Source organism: Pseudopipra pipra, chromosome 4 (assembly GCF_036250125.1).
Source record: "Pseudopipra pipra isolate bDixPip1 chromosome 4, bDixPip1.hap1, whole genome shotgun sequence".
Lineage (NCBI taxonomy): Eukaryota > Metazoa > Chordata > Aves > Passeriformes > Pipridae > Pseudopipra > Pseudopipra pipra.
Window position 1 is genome coordinate 72,900,004 of NC_087552.1, and position 22,878 is coordinate 72,922,881.

The 22,878-nt window shown below is 41.6% G+C and overlaps 1 long non-coding RNA gene across 1 annotated transcript; it reads right to left on the reverse strand.

The window, feature by feature from the left end:
- Positions 1–1,088: 1,088 nt before the first annotated feature.
- Positions 1,089–22,363, reverse strand: LOC135413623 (uncharacterized). Its single transcript, XR_010430318.1, has 4 exons — positions 11,213–22,363; positions 8,859–8,902; positions 6,195–6,409; positions 1,089–4,679 (listed from the first exon to the last, which is right to left on the reverse strand). It is a non-coding gene; the product is annotated as an uncharacterized LOC135413623 (long non-coding RNA).
- Positions 22,364–22,878: the final 515 nt, after the last annotated feature.

Consider the following 22,878-nt stretch of genomic DNA (forward strand, 5'->3'; position numbering starts at 1 on the left):
ATTTGGTTTAAGTAAACACAACACCCACCAATATATTGGAAGTGGAGATCTTATTTTCTGATTTTAGAGGCAAGAAAATACAGTCAGGAAGACTAAACTTTAGTCTTTTGAGATATTAATTAGCAGAACAAGAGTTTGTTTCTTTGTTTCTCGTTGGTGGTCAGTTCTTTAGGGCCGTTCCCAGGGCTTTCAATACAACCACTGCATCTCTTTAAAGGGATGTTTGAAAGAAATGGTGGGGATCCAAACCCAACAGCTTTCAAGAGAAAACCAAAGTATTTCAGGAGACATGAGCTGACAGTGCCACTGGTCTGCACTGTGGAGGATGAGTGATTTACTCTCTGATCACACACTCCGAGCAGCAGGAGATGGGTGCACGTGTGGAGGAGGTTTACACAAAGTCTGCTCCTAACAACCACCCACTTGCCAGTCCTAGTCCTCCAAAAAGTGATGGAAAAAGAGGAGCATCAGGAGCTGAGGAGCAGCATTGGCCTGGCTGTGTCACAGATCTTCCCAAATGCAGTTTTCCTCTTTGATCTTATTCAGACGTCATTCTCAGAGGGAATTAATTATCTCTGATCGTTGCCAAATGAAAGCACTTACAGCTGTTATCACTGAAAATGTATTTATTAACATTTATGGGCCTTCCCAAGAAGCTTCCAGCTCCTACAGCAAATGAACTGCAGGGAAAATAGCAATTTTTAAAGAAACAGGGTCTTCAAATCTGCTCTTGGTTTCTATCAACTAAGAAATGTTCCTTCCATGGTGATTTGTGTCATTTAGAAGGCCATCTACTTATGTAGGGAATCAGATTTTACTCTTTGCCAGTCTCGTGCTGCTAAAAATGCTGTTTGTCCATTTGCAGCTCTTGCACAAGTCAGGTAAATAATGAATTTAATTGTCACTGTTGTGCCAAGTGGAGCATAAAGTCGGTGTGGGGTAGCATTCAGAGCTATCAAAAAGATTAAGATCTCTATAAGATTTTATGTTACATGTTTCTCTCAAAATGTCATTTGGCTTTATGAGAAGCCTGCATTGCAACTTTTCAGGGTAATGAATAAGAGATATGACTCATGGCTATTTTTTTCTCTTTTTTTGGGGGGGAGGGGGGGATTTAATGCAGTTACTTGAAATATGGTGTGTTTGCAAGAACTTTATTTAATCCAACAGAGACCAGGGTAGTAAATCAATGCTAATCAGGTAATACACCCAGGGGAAATTGGAACCACTGTCACATTTGGCACACTTATTACATTTATGAGCTCATCCAGTTAATTAATTGTTACAAAACTCGCAGTGTGTCAGAGTGGGACCCTCTAAGGACTTTTCTCCTGTTTATAATGCATCTAAAATGTTTTCCATTTCACAGCAAGGGTGCAAATGCCATGAAGTGTTTCCAATTCCCAGTACCTGCAAAAGATACTATTTCAAATAAGTCTCATGAGATGGGGTTGAGCCAAAGAAACAAGACACTATAAAGCAATTAGGTATGAACTTTTCACCTGTTACCTTGCAATATCTGTTCTCATGCATAGTTATAACCACAAAGAGTGGGCCATAATTTGGGATAGGTTATCAGGCTGTAAAGGACTGGGACAAATTTGGTTTGAGTTTGCCTCAGGACTAGACCAAGTGTAAAGGGATCTGTAAATCCACATCCTACAGAGCTTATTTTGTGGAAAAAAAAAAACAAAACAAACAAACAAAAAAAAAACCCAAAACAACAAAACTTCTCGGTAAAACAAGATGAAAAACAAGTCCAGGAATAATCCTGCCTGCATTCTGGGAAAGCCTGGACCTGGCTCAAGTACCTCTGCAACAACAGCAACCAAATAAAAAATTTCTGTTCACAATTTGCAGAGGTTCCTGGAAGATTTCAGGACTAAACAACTGCTTGAATTATATTATCACCAGAGGCTCTGTACTGTTGTTGCATGAAGATGCTGCTCCTCCTGAGTGTTTAAACCCTTTGCTGAATTTGGAGGATGCACATCACCGAACCAGAACCTTGTTTTCCACTGCAACCAACAAATTCCTACTTTTCTACATATATTAATTGTGGCTAACTGCTCTGGGCTTTTACTGTGGGAAACAGTTTTGTACCTTGGGACAAAAACTAAAATAAAACCCACTAATAGAGACAAGGACAATGGAAATATACTCTGAGTTATGCTGATTAAAAAAGACTAGGAGGTGGAAAAGCAAAGAAGACCCAAATAGATAACACAGAAGTAACTAAATTATAATTATATGGCTAGTTTGTTCATCTTTGGAGGACTTGCTGACAGGTTTCTTTAGAAAACAGCTTTAAGAAGCAGAAAGTAGAGTAGTCCAGACATGAGTTGCAGGTCTCTCTCAATCCACTTCAAAGATGTTGCTTAATTGCAGCCCAAACATCCTTCCCTTCCTACCTAAACAGCAGGAAAAGGGATACTCTTAAGGATCTGCAAGAAATGAAAGATTTGGACATTTACTGAGAAGAAAAGTGGAGAAGAAAAGTAGAGTTCAGGAATGCTGCTGCCAAAGCTCCTGTTTCCGTGTGCCATCGCCTCCACCTTCACTCACCAACAGAATGATTTCCAAAATTGCAAAGGCAGCTTTAGGGCTGTAGCTTTACAGCTACTACAAACTACAGCACCTCAAAACAAACCAAAAATAATAGATTTTAAAAAATTGTCCAAGATTTTAAATCTTATGACATGCTACTGAATTCATTTCCAATCTGTCCATTATATTTTCATTTCCTTCTTCCTGAAAAGAAACAATAGGCCCTCTATAGCCTTCTGGGCAGGAAAAGAGTACACTCTGTTGCTGTTACCTGGTTTTTAACTCAGGTTTCAGGACTTTCTCCTTTATTTTAGCTTTTCCTTTTTTTTCTTTCAAATTCTCAGTCCTAACTTTCTCGATGCATTGCTAGTGCGTCTTGTTTTAATTTACTACTTGTTTGATTTTGGTAAAGAGTACAGGGGAAGTTGTCTAAATTGATGTGAAATAAGTTTTGAAAACAGTTGCAGTATTTAGAATGATAATTGGATTGGCCAGAGATGAGTCATAAGTAATGAAATGCAAGGAATAAAAATTTGATGTTATCTTGCTTGGCTGAAACAGAGTTTTATTCCTTCAGGCCAAACAGAGTCAATAATTATGTCTTGTACCTTCTATTTTTATGGGGGGGTTTTTGTTATGTGTTTAATATAATGGGATTATGCATCATGCTAAAAGGGAAACATGGTTGTTAAGAGCTTGCTCTAAAAACAGCTACTTTTGGATATGATCTCAGAATTATTCTTTTTCCCGTCAAAGTCAATTCACTGCCTGTTTAACATTATAACATTAATATCACCTGTAAGATTTATGGAAAGTAGCAATGAAGTAATAAATATGACCCTTCTGATATCAATCACCCTTCACAAGGGATAACAGAAAAACATAACTTGTTTTCACAAAGTCAGGAGCCAAACTGAGAAGTTTCAAAACCAGACTTAAGTATGTACAAGAATAAATACAGGAGCAGACAGGGAGCAGAGGAAATGGCCTCAAGCTGCAACAGGGGAGGTTTAGATTGGATATTGGGAAAAAGTTCTTCATTGAATGGATGGTCAGGCACTGGAATAGGCTGCCCAGAGGAGTGGTGGAGTCAACATCCCTGAAGGAGTTCAAAAGGTGTGTGGATGTGGCACTCAGGACTGTGGTTTAGGGGTGAACACAGTGATGCTGAGGTAATGGTTGGATTCAATCTTAGAGGGCTTTTCCAACCCCAGTGATTCAAAGAGACTATGAAATAAATGGAGGTACATATATATACATATATATATTTATATATATGTATGAGAGGTTCAGCTGAAGAGAAGGAAAGATGTATAGAGAAGATACACAGAAGAACACAACCATATATTCATGATCTATTTTAAGAACTCCTTTCCAATCCACTAAGATCAATTTTCTACCCAGCAGACAGATATCAGGAACCCGCCAGGAGATTCCCAGAGCAAGACATCCCTCATGGCACAGGCAACTCCCACAGAAAAGCAGGGCAGTTCAAGACTTCCACCATAAGTCAGAAACCACCTCTCTGTGTCTCCGTCCCCTTTGCTCACTCAGAGCCCTTGGTTCCTCAGCCAGAAGTTGTTTTGCTGTATCACAGCAATGCCAGGAGAACAACTCTTCCCATTCCATGAGGTGGTTGCAACCACTCATCATATTAATTGCAGACACAGTCCTGCTGATGAAACTCCAGCGTGTGGAACGTGAACAGTCACAAGGCTTGGGAAAGTTTAAGATGCAGATCACACTCTTCAAGAGTTTGTCCCCACATCTGTAGTTTAGTGCTGCCTCACAGCCCTCTTAATAAACTTGGGCAATTGCCAGAGTGGCATTTATTGGGCACAGCCAGTTCTGAGTTCCAGAGCTGGACTGTCTGTGCCACTGCTCAGACTGTGTGATGGAAGCACAGCAGCCTGTCATCCACAGCCAGCTGTGAACATCTGGAGCCTCCACGTCTGGAGGCTTTCCCATGGCTCATACCTGTAGGAGCCCAAACCCTGCTGTCAGCAGAAAGGAGCTTAGAGGGCCTGAGCCATAAACCTTGGAAAACGGGCTGAGAGGAATCCCGTGACCTGAAGGACTGGACCTTCCTCACAACTCCCATTAAAGTTCAAACATATGGATTAGCCTGGCTCCTGCAGCAAAATAAGAAAGGACTTCGAGATGATTGTATCAGACCATGTTTAAACCCCTTTATCCTCTTCCCCCCCATGTAATCCTGGTTGAGGGAAATATTAACCCATTGGGTAACTGTAGTAAAAACTTGTGTAATTCCCTAATTAACATAGCTCGTCCTCCTCATTAACCTGCCCAACCCCCAAGGCCCTTAAATTGTGTTCCCGTGTTCAATAAAGTATTCCAGTTTATACCCCATACCTGGAATCGCTTAGTTATTGACTCCCCACCAATACCCTGAAGCCTTCAGCCCTCACAGGTTTGATTTCCCAGGAAAGGACCACGCTGGGCTTCACCCAGCACAGAGAAACACAAGGTTGTCAGCCCAAAATTCACCAAACACCGCAATGTGGACTCAACACTGGCACCACCGTGGCACCCAGAGGAATGTGGGCAGCAGCCCTGGAGGGGAGGAAGTTTTGCTGTTTTATCCTCCTCTCTCCCGGTGCAACCACCTTTTGGGGTATAGCAGGGTAGGTTAGTCAAGAAAGGCATATCAACAGTAAATAATTCAGAGAAGAACATGAAAACTGCATATGCAAACTGCCTCATTTATTTTATTTTTTCTTTCTTTTAACGGGTAAGAAAAGGTTATGCTTCCTAAAGTCTATTCAAAGAAAAAACCCATCATATTAGTGCTATCAAAGGTTTATAGCCTTTTAAGAACCTTGACAATTAATGCTAAATGTTTATAAGGCCACATCTACAGCAGTATTCAGCAATGTGGATCTGCTGTAGACTTAAAGAACAGGTAGTAAATAGTATTTCCAGTCTGTTCTTGTCGAAATTCTTTGCCCTCTGAAACATATTTTCATTGTGCAAATTTTATGACCAAACCTTGTAGATTTAAGCTCCTTACCCTTTTCTATAATACTTAGACTTCTCCTTGGCTGTGCTGCCTATCTCAAAGTCACAGAGTTTGGGGTTTTTTTTCCCAGAGTTTCTCATGATGAAGACAAAAAACCAGTAATTTATCTTTCTTTCTTTTTTTTTTCTTTTTTTTTTTTTCTGCATAGAATTATAGAATAGTTGAGGTTGGGAGGGACCTTGAAGATCATCTTGTTCCAACCCCATGCAATGGGCAGGGACACCTTCCACTGGACCAGGTTGCTGCAAGCTCCATCCAACCTGGCCTTGGACACTTCCAGGGATGGGGCAGCCACAGCTTCTCTAGAAAAAACCTGTGCCAGGGCCTCACCATCCTCACAGTAAAGAATGTGATATTTTATTCTTTTTATTTTTGGCAGATCACAAAAAGCAAGCAAGAGAAAGACATAAAATTTCCAACTGATAGAGGTATAACAACGACAAAAAAAGTATGTTCAAAGTTGATGCAATCACCGCTACGGAGTTAAAATTTTACTCCACGCAGGAACTCTGATGTGGAACAGCAGAGAATCTACACAGTACATGAGATTTTCTACCTTCAAGCCCACAAAAAGATTAAATTGGAAATAAAGGAAGATTTTCTTTACCTCGTGATGGAAGTGCGTGTTTATGAAACTGAGAAACTTGGACGCAGTTTCAGCTTCGCACGTGATGGGCAGAGGCTTCTGATGCATTTTTGTTCATTGCTTGCAGGGCAAACATTTAGTTCCAGTCTGAAGTCTTGCATTTCCACATCCCCTGTGGTGACTCCCTGTGGGAAATGAGCCTACATCACTTTATGCTTCAGGGAATTGTCATATTCCTGGAAAGCGAGATTTTTATAGCATAGATTTATGGAGAGACAGTGCTATACCTCCTTTTTTCTACCCTTAGGGGCCAAATCCTTCTCACTGTGCATATCCAGCTCCTGTGAACTAAGGGGCATACAGGGTAATCCAAATAATTGGTGGATAAATGTCTAAATTTTCAGTAATTTCCAGAAAGCCATGGTATGAATACACATGGACTTGCAAGACCTCGGTGGGGTTTAGTTTGTCTTTTCAGATGAACTGAGGGAGCACTTGACTGATAAGAATCTGCCAAGAGGGGGATTAATGGTTTCATTAATGTACAGTCTCTGTTGCTTCCCTCTTCCAAACACAAGCACACACAGACATACACCCCCTCCTCAGAACCAGAGCCCCACTCTACCAGGTGCCTTGACAACATGGTGATAAATAAGACTGATTTCAACTATTTGCAGCATTTTGTAGAGTTACTGCTTGACAACTGCGAGTTAAACCCTCCACTCCTCAAGCTTAATGCACAGGAAGAGAAAAAATCATTTTGTGAAAACAGTTTAGGAGTTGATTTGCATAAAGCAATTCTAAGCATGTTCTTGCAGTTTACCAATAACATCAATCACAGTGGAAAGATCATATTGAAACGTTTGGAGAAGTTTCCACGTGGAAAGTGTTTTGCAGAATTACTGTGTGGACAGACAATACGAAATTTATTTAGTTTATGTCTGTGAGAGGCTTGATTAATCCTAACTGGAAATGTCAGGATTTGAGCCTTAGTTCTGGACTTTCTAACCACTGGGGAAGACTTAATCTTACAGTGGTAAATCGTGCCCTGGGCAGGAATGATTTGTGTCCTGGAAGTGTTCATTTCTGTCCATCATGTCATGACCCATTACAGACATGAAGAGTTTGCTCAGATGAATCTTACCCCACAGAACCAGAAACATGAGTTACTACAGCAACTCTCACCTAACTTATCTCTGTACTACTAAATCAGTGCTTATTTACTACTCCAATTACTATTAATATAATTTCTTTTAATGCCTATATCTAATTATTTTATTAATAAAATCACATTTATATTGTTGCATAATTGTCAATGCTAATTATTAATATTTGTTACCTTAATAAGCATTTACTATTTAAATAATACAAAATATTTGTGTGGGAACAGACCCTAGATCTCCTAAGTTTCTTAGCTCCTAAAGGAATCATGCTCCAGGGAAATTTATAGCCATCTATTTTACAGTATTCTGAGATTATGGAATATTTGCCCAATATCAGAGCTATCCACAGCAAGAGTCACGACTTTGGTAAGAGGCCCAACATATGGGACTGAGGGATAATGAAACCAGGATTGCAGTCTGCTCTGCAGTGCTGGGATCTATTATTCCAAATAGGAAAGCCAGGATGCATAAACGTCACACAGATAAAGGGAAAAGAATAAACTATTTCATCTGGTTATTGCCCAGAGAAATAGCATTTGGAAAATACACACTACTGATGCAAGATGAAGAGCTCTGTTATGTGAATATCATCCACCACAAGGATAATTTAAAATAAATTAATAGAATAGTTTGACTGTCAGCAGAATATGAGGCAAACTAGTTCAGATAACATGTTATATACTGATTTACACAATGCCATAATAGCTCATAAATCCTCACTTCCAGTGTTCAAGATTCACTGAATATATACAAGCTATTCAAGAAGCAGAAATATACTGTTGTATTATATTAAAAACATTAACTCTCCTCGCTTTGCTGAAACAAGTTAAAACAGATTAGAGTAATTGGAAAGGCATTTTTTTAGAAATTGAATGCTGGCACACTGAATGTTATCAAGATAAATGCTCTGTTCAGGCTCAGTTCTCTCTGTTCTGTCCACTGACTGCCTTGAGCCGGAGAGAAAACACCACGAAATATCCAAGTGGTAAGACTGGCAAATTTATCCAGAGTGAAAAATTCACTGCAGTTCAAAGGAGAAATCAACCCCCCAGTCCCTCCATCCTTACTCCTCTCAGTCCTCCCACGAGCACCAAAGTGCAAATGAACCTGAATTGATGCTGCCTGGGTGGGGGCACTGCAGCAAAGAGCTCAGTAACATTGGTTCTCCTTTGGGTCAAGGAAAGTTGAGGGGATTCAATATCTCTTGGCATCAACACCTTCAAATGAGACATAAAGACCTTTCCTTCCAGCCAACATCGACACTGCAGCTATTTTCAGACCCATTTTCTTGATTTGCTCGAGTTAGTGCTGCAATTAAGTACAAAAATCATGGAGCTGCAGACAAAGAAAAGCCAGGCTCAAGATCTCCATTGTATTTATATTTGCCATTAAGGGTGACTCATCTTAGGGACAGGCAAGAGTAGACAGACCCACATAAAGAAAAATCTACAGTTCACCTGGTGCTTGCAGGAAGGAAGAAGGTTGTTAATGCTGGGTATTTAGTAGGTAAGTTAAGCTTTACCTTGGAAAATAATAATAGTAGGGCCTGTTCCTTCTTCATTGCATCTGAAAGCAATGAACAAGGTTGGATTATTTCTTCAGAGGAAAAAGGAAGCTGGGAGTTTCAAGCAGAAATGAAACCTGGAACCTGGACAGTCTTGAAAACCTGAGGCTGCAGGTTGTTTTCTTAGGAAGGTTTCAATTAGCAGAGACCCCCATTGCCATGAATCAGCAGATGGTGATTATCCCTGAAAGAAAACCCCCACCTTTGATTTTACTGATGGGAAGTTCAACCACTGATCCAGTTAAGAATTCATCTCTAAATGTGAACATGGTAAGAGGCCACTGTCAGTTTTCCTTGCCAATTCTGCCAGATAAACTTCACTGCTGTTCTAATAAAGCTAAAAGGGACAAAAGTAAACAAGTTACTCTGGAAACTTTCACAACTGACATTCCCATTAGGGGTCATGGTGGACACAAGGAGAAGGATGCCTTGGGCTGTTATCTCAGACTATTGATAACATGATTGTTGGAACTAGGTGATCTTTAAAGTCCCTTCCAACCCAAACCATTCTGATTCTATCTCAGATTGTACAGATTCTCCTTAAGAAAACATCCTTGTTTCTAGAGGGTATCGTGAAGAGTGAACCTCAAAAAAAATTAAGTCCCAAAAGCAAATCTCAGGAATCTGGAAAACCTCATCAAGCACTGTTTAAGGATGTGCACTGGAGATGTAAGATGACAAATTCATGCCACAAGCAGTAGTTCCATTACAGCTTTACTTAATGCTGTCTGTACTTTCAGTCATACTACAAATGACTCCAGAGATTACTGACTTTCTCCACTTGAAAAAAACCTTGAAGGCCTTGAAGGAGAAAATTCTGTGGTACAGACACAGGAGATCTGGCTGAAGAGATTCTTTTCCTTTGTTTAGGGGCTGCTGGAAAGAAACATGATGTCTCTGGTTAACATAAAAATGGTTCATTCTTGAAAGAAGCCAGAGCACATATCCAGATATCCAATTTTGGACACACATAAATCTATAAATATGGAGGTAATTGTGGATACACAGCATGAAATAGCTTTCTGCTCAAAGAGAGCCCTACCAGTGCGTTCCTTCCTCTGGCTCTGCTTCCATGACTTCTCTGGATAGCGGCAAGGAAACTTGATATGGACTTACAAAATGTCACGGAGAGGACCAGTTGTTCAGTTCCAGCATTTAGCCCTGAAGGCACTGAAATAATCTCAGAAATAACTGAAATATCTGATAAAAATAAAGTAAGTGCCAAAACATACCAGTAGAGGAGGGAAATGCAAAGGTTGGGGACAGAACTGAATAGAAAACTAAACATTATTCACTCTAGGCTATCTATGTTATAAATAGTAATTGTTAAATTGTTTTAGTCAGCACCAAAAATAATTTGTTTAATGGCTCATTATACTTTTTCTTTTTTAATCGTAAGAACAGAGACACAAATATAACATGGCAGATTTGCTCTTAAAACTCTGTGTTTAGGTAAGAGTTTTCTCACTGACCCTTAAGTTAAGGCTTCTAAAACTAGGGAATATCTTTTCCCAGTAAACTCTGTTATTAAGTGGGGAAACTTGGATGACCGGACAAAGTTTGCACAAATAAATTATCTGTTTGTTTCCTTGGTTGGAAAAACACGATCCAGACTTAGAAGCAGGGTGGTCCCCCTGTAAAGGAGGAACCTGGGCTCCAGGGTGGCCCTCAGACCTCTGAGCTCTGTTATAGCAAGTTAGTGAGACCACCTGAGAAAGGCACATTGCCGGTGGATCTTTCTAATACCTCTCTTGGAGGCCTTACAGCATTCCCATCTCACCTCTCAGTTGTTTTGAGATTGCTTTAGGAGCATATCCTATGCTGCAATGACTCAAGTGTAGTCGTCATTACAACCACAGAGGTTTCTGCTTTCTTTCACTGAGCTCTCAAGGCATTTATTCATGTTTATATTGAACTTCTACAGCCTTCTCATCTCTCTGCCTACTGTGCCACTGGATCTCCAATAACAAATGTGAAATCTAGTGTAGGTAGAGGCACATTAATTCTGCATCTGCTCAGTAAGGTGTGATTCAGGAGCAGAGAGCAATATAATGCAGTAGATGTTAGAGACAACCCCATTTTTCACTGGATGACAGTGGGAAACCACTTGTCCTTCACAGACCAGCCTCAATAAGAGCAGATAATTAGCAGGTCTGTCCATCAGGAAAAACCAGGTAAACAACCTGTGCTACCCACACATTTCTGTTCTTAGGGCTCCCTGGGGATTAAGGTGGAGGCACATGCTGTAGGGAAGAAAGCACAGATACCTTGGTAACAACAAATACTGGCTAACACCAAAGAGCTGCTATTACCTTTGAGGAACACACTGCCATGATTGGAATGCTACATCCAGTCAGGAATTCAGCTGCTCTGTCACTCCCCTCCTCAGCTGGGCAGGGAAGAGAAGATACAATGAAAGGCTCCTGGATTGAGATTGGGGCAGGCAGAGATCACTCACCAGTGATCATCACGGACAAAACAGGCTCAGCTGGGGGAAATTAGTTTAATTCATTAAGGATGAAATCAGAGTAGGGCAATGAGGAATAAAACCAAATCGCAAAACACCGTCCCCTCACCCTGCTCTTCTTCCCAGATTTGGCTTCAGTCCCGAATTCTCTCCCTTGTCCCCTCAGCAGCGCACAGGGATGGGCAATGGGGGCTGGGGTCAGTCCCTCACACAGGGTCTCTGCCACTCCTTCTTCTCAGGGAGAACTCCTCACACGCTTTCTTTGCTCCAGCCTGGGTCCCTCCCATAGGGTGCATCCTTCAGGATCAGGTTGCTCCAGTGTAAGTCCCCGTGGGGTCACAAATCCTGCCCAGCAAACCTGCTCCAGTGTGGGCTCCTCTCTCCATGGAGCCACAGCTCCTGCCAGGATCCTGCTCCAGCACGGGCTTCCCACGGAGTCACAGCCTCCTTTGGGCATCTCCCTGCTCTGCTGTGGGGTCCTCCATGGGCTGCAGGTGGATCTCTGTTCCCCCTGAGCCTCCCTGGATGCAGGGGCACGGCTGCCTCACCATGGGCTGCCCCTCGGGCTGCAGGGGAACCTCAGCTCCCATTCCTGGAGCACCTCCTGCCCCTCCTGCTGCTCCCCCCTGGGGTCTGCAGGGCTGCTCCTCTCACACATTCTCACTTCTCTCCCCAGTTGCTGTTGCCTTGTTTTTATCTTTTCTTACACACATTGTCCCAGAGGTGCCACCACCATCTCTGATGGGCTCTGCCTTGTCCAGGGGCGGGTCCATCCTGGAGCCATCTGGAATTGGCTCCATGGAAATAGGGGAAGGTTCCAGTACCTTCTCCCAGATGCCACTGTTGTTGCTTCTCTGCTACCAAAACCTTATCACACAAACCCGCTTCAGTCCTTCACCGCATTCATTTGGAATCTTCAAAGGTGAGATTGAATGGGAAGAAAAGGTTACTCTAATAATTGGTTTACATTGTGTTTGTGACGCTTCCAGCACACATCTTGGTTTAAGCATAGCATTGCCTAATCAGTATTGAATCAAACACTGAATAATTACTTTAATCCGTATTTTTAAATTAACCTCAGGTATGAGGTAAGTTCTTTGGACTAGAGATGGAACAAAATATGCCTGCATTGCCCTCAAAATGCTCAGGGTACTTTCTGCCGAGCATTAAGATAATGATAATAATGAATATTCATGTTTCAGAGTTCTGTGTCTCCTGGGTGAGTCAAGCAGGATTTAAATTTCCCTTGGTACAAAACTAGGTGGATATATTTGTGTATCTGTGATTTACTTTGGCTTGGTTTCATTGCCTCCAGCTGGAGGCAGGGCAGGAACAGCACAGGTCAGTGTGCACCGAAGCAGAGAGAGAACAGGACCTGCTTAGAGACTTCATTCACGTCTATGTTCACAGCATGCATGAGGATGGGATTCAGCAATAAATCACAGGGGTTGCTGCCACCCACCCTTTGAACCTTTTCTATTTGCTCAGATCCCACCAGGCATCCCCCACCTACTCCTTTTGAGTTGCGGCCCCAATTTCCTCCATACCCACAGCATGTTACAAGAAATGAAATTAAAATCATCTGTTTCTACAGCTACTGGACTGATGGATGCTTAAAATCATGGTGCATGATGGGCAGGTGCAAACTTTTCTTTCAGACTAACTGGATGTGAGCAGACTTTAATTCCAAATGGACGTGGCTTCAGTACTTGTGTTAGCATAGCCTGAGTACATTGCTACACAGAATTACAGATTCATTTAGGTTGGAAAAGACCTCCAAGGTCATTGTGTTCTGCCTGTGCCCGATCACCACCTTGTCACCCAGACCAGAGCACCGAGAGCCACCTCCAGTCATTTCTTGAACACCCCAGGAATGGGGACTCCACCACCTCCCTGGGCAGCCCCTTCCAATGCTAAACAACCCCTTCTGTGAAGAAATTCTTCCTGCTGTCGAACCTGAACCTCCCCTGGTGCAGCTTGAGGTTGTTTCCTCTCCTCCTGCCACTGGTTGCCTGGGGGAAGAGGCTGACCCCCATCTTGCTACCCTGCCCAGTCTGATGTGGAGCTGCTCTGTGTCATGTCAACTCAAAAACAATTCTTCAACTGTCTGAAATCTATTCTCTGTATAAAGTAGGATTTAATAACCAGCCTCGATCTTTTCCTTTCACTACAAGAAAGCCATTTAGGGCAATGGAGCCAGGGGAGGGTCTGAGGCAAAAGTCTGATGAGGAGCAGCTGAGGGAGCTGGGGGGGGCTCAGCCTGGAGAAAAGGAGGCTCAGGGGGGACCTTCTGGCTCTGCAACTCCCTGACAGGAGGGGGAAGCCGGGGGTGGTGGTGGGGGAAAGTTGGGCTCTGCTCTCAGGGAACAAGGGACAGGATGAGAGGAAACAGCCTCAAGTTGCACCTGGGGAGGTTTGGATTGGATATTAGGGAAAATTTCTTCCTAGAAAGGAAGCATTGGAACAGGCTGTCCAGGGACGTGGTGGAGTCACCATCCCTGGAAGTGTTCAGAAAACATGTGGATGTGGCACGTGGGGACATGGGTTTAGTGGTAAACCTGGTGGTGGTGATGGGTTGACAATTGGGCTTGATGATGATCTTACAGAACTTGTACAACCTTAACCATTCTATGATTCTATGAAATTCAAAGCCAGGTGAGACTGTGACATTTATTCTGATCTCTTTTATATTAACAGTCCTAAAATGAGGATGCACAGTTAGTAGATATATTTGGACTTCATCTTTCTGTGTTTCAGTTTCTCATCGAAACAAGCCCAGTAATTAGGGAGCCTTTGCTCATCCCAAGCAGGTGTTGTGAAAATTTACTACATTCATATTCAGATTGAGAAGGCAGAGCACTGTATCAATGTCAATGATAATAAAATCCAGAAGAAAGTTGATGATTTTGAACCACATGTTGTACAGAAGGCAGGAGCATCACTCATGGTGGAGGGGGAAACAAAGAATGAATAATTTCTCTTTTAGAGAGTGCTGTCCAAGAGAGGCCATGAACAGGGTACAGCTCCTGCAAATAGAAAAGCAATATGTGATTCCCTAATTTCAGAACACAGCCACATAATGGATACCAGAATTAGATAACTGGGGAACCCTCCCTTTTGCCTTTTTCCAGTTACAGATTTGCAGCTACAATGGTGTTCTTTGAAAATAACAGAGGAAGGGTGCTGTGTGTGTGTTTTGTTATACACACACAATTCTTGTTGGACTGGGTTTCTTCCCTTTTGCACAATGTCAGCATCACTGTTTTTTGTAGAATAGTTTTCACACCCATTGTAATTTTCTGCTACATCTCTTCCCTGAGCATGTACAGAGCTGCATGGATTCTTAGTCATAAATGACAAAACTAGAGTTTTAACACAAGTTTTATTCGCATGAAATACTTGTAACAGATTAAAGATCATCAGATCAGTGTCAGTTTTAGTTACATCAACATCTGTAATGTTGTTATTAGGTTTTGCAGCTATGTAAAAGATTACCCAACAGATCTCATGCTATCTTAAGTAGCTATTCCTGATAAATTCCTGTTAGCTTTGGTAGTTCTCCAGTACTGGAAGAAAAACAAAGTCCATCCCTTTGAGCATCTCCAAACATTTAAGTCTAGCAGGGAATTACTGTTTTCACCTCATCCTGTGTCCTTGTCATTTTGTCTAATCCCTGAGACACCACAGAAGGTCTCAGGCAGTGGTTCTGGTGCTGTTTCCATTCTCCCTTTTGGGAATTCAGCACAAAACAGGGACTAGAATCAGTATCTCCAAGGACTTTTGTTTCCCTCCAAGACTCATCCCTTGCTGGTCTGGAACATATGTTACTAAACTATGAGTGGGTTGCTAAGAACATGTGTTATTTTTCCTTTAATTTATGCATATTTGATTTATACATAAAATACCTCCTTCTAGGCTACAGATTTGGTATTTAATGCATAGGTAGGTGAACTTATGAGCAAAAACCATTTAATGTGTTTGCTTATTTAAAATATTTATGTCAGCCTAGCTGCAATAGTTATACAGCCAACATATTTAGTGTATTTGTAATTCATTTTCAAATAATGTTCTTCTCAGTAAAGAAACACTTTTGGGTAAGTGACAATTATCTCCAAATGAAATTTTGGATTTAATTCTATCCTTAGTCACTAGAAAACTTGGTACAGCTTTAAATCCACTAAATATTCAGTGTTTGAGGGTGCAGCCTTGCACTACCTGAGGTTAATCAATTAGCAGCTCCATCTTGCTTTTTTGACATTTTAAAACCTTATAACCTATAGACTAATGAGAATTTCACTGTTATTTATCTGAAAGAAGGTGATGCATGGTTGCCATGTAAGTTAAACACACATGTCACAAGAGAAGAAGCAGACAGGGTGTGAAGATGAATATGTATATGCTACTTAAATATGTGCTGTTGGTGGATGAAATGCACATAGACCCAAATTTGAATTTGCAGGTTGCAGGAAAGAGGACTTCGATAAAAACCAACCAAAGTACACCATGAGCTCTTTAATGAACACAAGAGGAATGATACTTTGATTTCCTGTCATATATGACTGATAGCACTGTGCCCCAAAGCTGTGGCCTTTAAACTTTAATCATCCTCAGGGCACATTGGAGGGCAGAGACATCTCCTCCCTGAAACACAGAGAAAAATGTTCTTGCCATTAGGATGCTAACCCAGGACGTGGGAATCCTGCATTTAATTAACTTCTCAATCACCATCTTCCTGTAAAGCACCTGGCAGGTTACTGAGCACCAGCCTCATTATTCTCTTGAAAGCAAGAGAGAAAAAAACACTCCTCTGTCTTCAAGAGCTGTTGCCATGATGAATCTTTTTAAAGTTGCAGGCAGTTTTGTAGTAACTATTCCCTACAGTGACTTCAGACAAATCTGCTAAAGATGAGGGTAGATGAGCAACTGCAGGAGAGCTATTTGTAATAAATATAATTGTTTAGCTACAGTTCACTTTAAAAATTCTGCCACAAGGCCAAAAATCATTATAAAACTCCTCCCTGAAATTTGTCTTTATAAAGAGGATGGAAGACATTCTCATAGTTCTGCAGATGGACAAAATGTTTCTCCAAAAAGTGTTTTATTTCATATATACAGAATTAATGATCAGAGGTAGTATTAATTTAACCTCATCTTCTTTATTTTCAATGATATTCTGATGCAAACAGAGTCAGAACACTAAAAACTAGGAGATATAGCTTTTCTTGTGTGCTTCAACACCAGGTTAACAATTTTCTTATAAAATGAAAATATTCTCTCAAGTGGTCTTCAGATTCTTTTGTTAATGGGAAAGTTTTTCTGACCATGTTGGTTTCCAAGGCAAAGTCTCTTGGGATTTCTTCAATAATCCCAAAAAATAAGCATCTATGTGATGGTGATGAGTGAATTGACTGAATCCCAGCCTGGAATCAATGACTTGCTCTTCTGAAAGGGAAGAGTAGTAAGAGGTGATTTGCACTTAAATCCTTGAGTCACAATCTGTTTTAATTTTTTTTTTTTTCTAACTTCAGAAGACCCTTAAGTGTCTAATCATATTCTGAAAAAGTGGTTGATGTTTTCTTTTCTTTGCTTGTAGGCATTGCTCAAAGTGAAGGATTGTGTACAAGAAAATCCCATTTCCTACTCAGAGGAGTTCAATGCTGAGAGTGAACATTGGATGAGGAGGTTTTGGCATCACCATGGCAGTGATCAAACACTGCAACATGGACCAGGAGAACCTCCATCCTTGAAGATGCTCAAATTGCACCTGGTTGAGGCTGTGAGGTATCGAGTGTAAATTGCAAGTTCATCCTGCTTTGAGCAGGTTGGATTAGAGAGCTCCAGACTTCCACCCAAAATACTGCCATAATTCAGCATGATTTTGGGCACATCTGGCCTTCCAAGACAAACCTTGTGCCAGCTACCCTTTGAGAAGGAGCTCAGGTCTCCCGGGGTGCTGGTGAGTGGCTGTAGCGGCAGCAGAGCGGAAAGCAGAGGGTGATGGACGTGCACAACCCAGATGTCACAAAAACTTTCCCCAAATGCTGTGGGGCAGGGTGGTTGTCATCACTTTTGCAGTTCCCCTTCGGGCACAGGAGTGTGTTAGGAAGAGTTTCTGCTGCAGGAGGGCACAGGGAACCAAAGCACATTAATCAAACCTCCAGAAAGCACTTTTTATCCGGGCACCTTGTCATCCTTGTGCTTCATTGCCCCAAGCTTGTTGTTAATGTCACCTCTAGAATCCCATTAAAAATAGACCTCTCCAGGGCCTGGGCTAGGTCTCTTCAGAGCCATATCTAGCACCAAGCACCCTTTTGAATGCTCTCCAAATATCCCTATCAGAGCCTGAATGAAAAGTTAATAAATTGAATACATTGTCCTCTGTGGAACAGAAGGGGAGCAAACGCAGCATCCATTTAAAGAAAGTCATAATTTGTGATCTGAAAATATGCAACATTAAGCATAGTGATATTTTAAACTGCAAGAATCACTTCACGGGGTTAGAGAGGTTAGAAACCATTTCTGTTTGTATTCCAGGAGCGCTTACAAAGCTTTGTTTTGAAAGCTTTATATTAGCTTGTGAAATCAGCTCAGAAAAAGGTATTGTTTTGTCATTGTCACTACAATGGTGGCACCTACTTGTCTGCCCCTGTGCTTTGTTCTCTTTATGGTGAGAAACAAAGATCCCACATATTTTCTTTTCACTCTTCCTACAGGCAGTGATTGGGGTGCAGACCTGCCAAATAGGGATGACAATAGCTCTAAAAAAAATTTAAAGTTCTTGAAAAATACCCCAGAAATTTCCCTCTGACAAAGCAAGTCCTTACCCTGCCCCCAATTTCCTCTCATCAGTGATGCCTTGCCTTGAATCCTACAAGTGAAGGCTTCTCAGACACCTTTGGATGCCATCAAATTCTGGATACCTGCAGGAGGAGTATTGAGTGACCCTGAGCTTGCACATCTTTTTTTGCCTTTTTTTTTAAAAATCAAGGTGTACTGAAAAGAGCAGCTGACACATGGTTGTGAATCTGGGTATTTGTGATTTCTGGCAAACTTGTTTGGTCCTGGATTCTTAAGATTTTAACCAACTGCAGCCTTTGGATTTTATCCATATATGAGTTGTAATTGATTCCTGTGCTTCTCTGTCACCTTAGCAAACTTTTAATCCAAGGTCAAAGCTATTTTATTATGATTATGTTCAATCTTTGATACCTTCCAAGTGCTCAGAGCTCTCATGGGAGAAAAGAGCTAAAACATAATTTTAAAACATTCAAAAAATTGCTTAATAAAACAAACAAAAACAATTGTTCTTTTATCACAAAATATTTCTTTTAATCCACTGGTGTCCTGGAGGACAGGAAGAGGTTCCTGGAGGAGTAGTTGTCTTCACTGGACACAGCTCACATGAACTTTTTTAACTTTGCTATGTTGAAAATATCCAACCCCATTCTAGCCAAGGTCAAAGCTCACAAATCCACTTATTTTCCACTTTCTCCTCTGCAGCAAACAGCATAAAAAAATGTCATTACTTCTATCTCCTTTGTACCTTTGCCTTCTGGAAATAATATTAAAAAACTCCAACGCCCTCCAGCTTTGCATTTTATCAATTGTATTAGTCAATGAGTTCATAACTCAAAGCTTTGCTCTAGTTGGCATTAAGGTTTCATGCCCATGTCTCCATGAGGCTGAAAACAAGCCCAAGGGAGGGATTAATGATGACCCAGCCTGGGGCAAATGAGGGATGTTTTCTGCAATTGAATGAGGTCCTTAAGTTGGCAGCCATGGGACAAGGATTTTCTAAGTGCCACCCCTTGGAAATGGCAGATCAAATTAATTCAACAGATTTGCAAAGTTCCATATTAGAAGGGAAATCTATCTGCAACATTGCTGGCAAAAAATATCTCCCACTCAGCACTGAGCTTGGCATTGGTCAATAGGAGCTGTCCTTGTGGGCCAGAGGAAATCTGGCAATTTTTTTTCCTTTTTTTTTCTAATTTATTTATTTCAGGAATTTTATATTTGAATTAATTTGGAATTGGACTTTAAGCCTGGAAACTGCGTAATTACAGTATTTAAACCTCCAGGTCCTACATGCCAGATTCACTGTCACAGAAACAGGAACCTTCCCCTTCCCAAACCAGTTCATCTGGAAAGATGTGACACTGAGGAAAGACACACCCGAAGCAAAGAAACCTTTTCCTAGTGAAGGTAAAAGTCACTTCTCAGCGGTGGAGGAAATAGTAGCATTTTAATGGGGTCTTACACTGGTATCAGGGTTTCAAATGAAGTTGGGGTGAGGATGGAAGGAAGGACACTGGACAATACATTGAAGTGAACCATCCTGGAGAGTTTCAGGGATTCTTAGGCTTTGTCTTATGCAAATTTTTAAAAGCAAAAGTTATGCACAGACTGGAAGCTCTGCCTTCAGCTCCTGATTCAGACACACAGCCCATGAGAGGCTGCACTGGTTTAGAATCATAGAACCACAGAATGGTTTGGGATGGAAGGGACCTTAAAGACCATCTCATTCCACCCCCCTGCCACGGACAGGGACACCTTCCACTAGACCAGTTTGCTCCAAGCCCCATCCAACCTGGTCTTGAACACTTCCAGGGATGGGGCATCCCCTGGGCAACCTGTGCCAGTGCCCCACCATCGTCACAGGGAGGAATTTCTCCCTAATATCCAATCTAAACCTACTCTCTCTTGCTGTGAAGCCATTCTCCCTTGTTCTGTCACTCCAGGCCCTTGTCCAAAGTCCCTCTGCAGCTCTCCTGGAGCTCCTTTAGGTGCTGAAAGGTTCTCTAAATTCTCCCTGGAGCCTTCTCTTCTCCAGATTGAACAACCCCAATTCTCTCAGCCTTTTCTCATAGGACAGGTGTTCCATCCCCCTAATAATTTTCACGGCCCTCCTCTGGACCTGTTCCAACTAAAAGAAGAACATGGACATCCTGCTCACACCCACAGGGACACCAGCTCTCTGTCCCCAAGCCATTCACCTTGACTACAGACATCTTTTGCAACACAATCCAGCCACAGCTGTAGTTCAGAGTTTGCTGCTCTCACAGCAGCAAGCCTGTCTTTAGAGCATGAAGTGCAATGTGTAACCATTCACAGCTGCCTGGTTGGCCTGCTCCACATCAGGACATTCCCATGAGGAAAGGGACCTGCTTCACAGCCCCGGGGACTCTTCTCTTTGACCTGTAACTGCTGCAGCATGGTAAGAGCAGAAGATCATGAATGCTCCTGCTTTATGGATGAGCAGATGTGCAGCCAGGACACACCTATTTAAGCTACTGGACGTTTTGGGGGCTTTGCTGGAGCTGCACAGGAAACATCAGAAAGGAGGCAATCCTAAAACCACATTAAAGGAAAACCTCTGCTTATTGAAATGTCAGCTGTGCAGTAAAGTTCCCCAAAGCTACACAGAGAGAGCTCTCACTGATGGACAGGTTATTGATACACTCAGGGGAGGACTACAGTGCTATTCCTGAAGTTGAGTCTATATATACCCAGTATGATGGAAATTATATTCACTGGACAGAAGGGAGCTTTTATTTTTATTTTTTCCTTAAAAAAAAAAAAAAAAACCAAAAAAAAAAAAAAAAAAAAACAAAAGAAAGAAAGATTGCTGCATGTCTTTGAGCCAGATCCACCTAATCCATGCAGACAGTCCCTGAGTAGGACACTGTCCTGGGAAAATTGCAAAGATTCTTCCTAGACTTTTCCAGCCTGCCTTCCTCCTCACCATTTTTTAAACTCAGGCTCCAAACATCATCCCGTCCTCCCCTTTCCCCCTTAGGTACACACTCTCTTCTGTATTTGACTGTGACAGGCATTCTTTTTCAATATTCTCTTACTTGGAATACAATGCTTTGGTTTTTTCAGGCTTTCCTCACTGGGCATGTTTTTTTAAGGAACTACTCAGTATCTTACAAAAGTAATTTTCTCCAAGATAAGGGTTTCTGAATGTGTTGTTTTCCCTGTAGGCACATAAATAGCAACCTGTTAATACTAAACTTCCTTTCTGAAACTGTTCTATCCAGTGGTTCACCAGAGACCTTCCTAGGCCAGACATCCATCTAAAAAAAAAAAAAATTGCTTATGATTGGTAAGGCCTGAAACCCCAGAAAACCCCAAGAAGAAAGAAAATTTTCTGGCTAATAATGTCTCCTCACGAGACCAAGCTTATCTCTATTCTCTGAAACCACTGAAAAGGCACTAAATGAAGCCTGAACACTGAAGGGAGTATATTTGGAAGGGACTGGAGTAGGAAAGGAAGGGGTAATGCCATTGTCTTGTTTCTGTGAGGTTTCTGTGAAGAGTTTCCACCTCTTAAACCATGTGATGTACCTTTTTAACCTTCACAGTTCCAGAGGTGTACTGAAATCTGTCATCTTTACACATAGTCTGCTGAATACTGAGTATTACTTTGGTGATCATGACGTGGCTCCACTGGACTTGATTTCCAGAGGAATGTCATGACTCCACAAGGCCCTTGATCTGAAATACAGAAAAGACCCCAGAATAGCAACAGCACTGCTTCCTACTGTCTAGTTTTCCTTGACTGATTTTCCCCTGTGTTCTTTTTTCAACTGAAAAGAGACTAATTAGTCTGTCTTTTGTATGCATATTCTTTGCACTCACTTAAGGAAGGAAATATCATCAGCTACAGCTCAATCAGCTCTTTCTCAGCTGCCCACTTCCCAGTCTGGTTCTTATTCCTTACCTAATTAACCTTTAACCCGAAGATAAAAGGGCTTATTGATTAATTTGTTTATTTGATTAGAGGGGGTAAATGATTTCTGGGCCTGGCTTTGTAATCTCTGTAAGACCTATGGTGAAAAAAAGAAGAGAGATTAGTATTAGCATCCTAAGAAAAACCCCAGGTGATCTTCACAATCAAAAGGCCTCAGATCAGCAGCATTTCTCTACAGTGAAAAAGTGTCAGGCTGCTGACACTTCCAGAGCCCTGACCATGAGTCAGTGTCTCGATGGGCATAAAGTGTTATTGATTGACTTTATTCGTGCTGCATAATTCACCAGCACGAGCAGCATTAACTTGCATTGCTCCTGGACAGCACATCAGTTATTGCAGCCAGTCCTTGTGGAACCTTAGATGTTGTTGTTTCAGAGCCTGAGGGCAGTTTTAGCCTTTCCAGGGTGAAGGACATGGGACAAGGATTTGCTGTGGCCCAGAGGAGGATGAGTGAACCATTAAATGGAAGAAATTGGAATGTTTATGGCCATAAACCCATGAAGTTAGGTTGGAATAAAAGCAGCAATTTTTGAGTTTTTCTATGGAACACAAACTTACTTTGCCTTGACAAAGCAGAATTAGATGATTGCTGGGATGTCCTTTTTTGTTTTTTGGGGTTTTTTTTGTTATATGCTCCCATGTTATGCCACTTTGTCAAGACATAGTTTCTTTCCCAAAGAAGTGTTTAACAAAAGCAATCAGAGCCTACTACTGCAGCCCAGATTTATGGGTTGAACCGAGAGGTACATTAATTT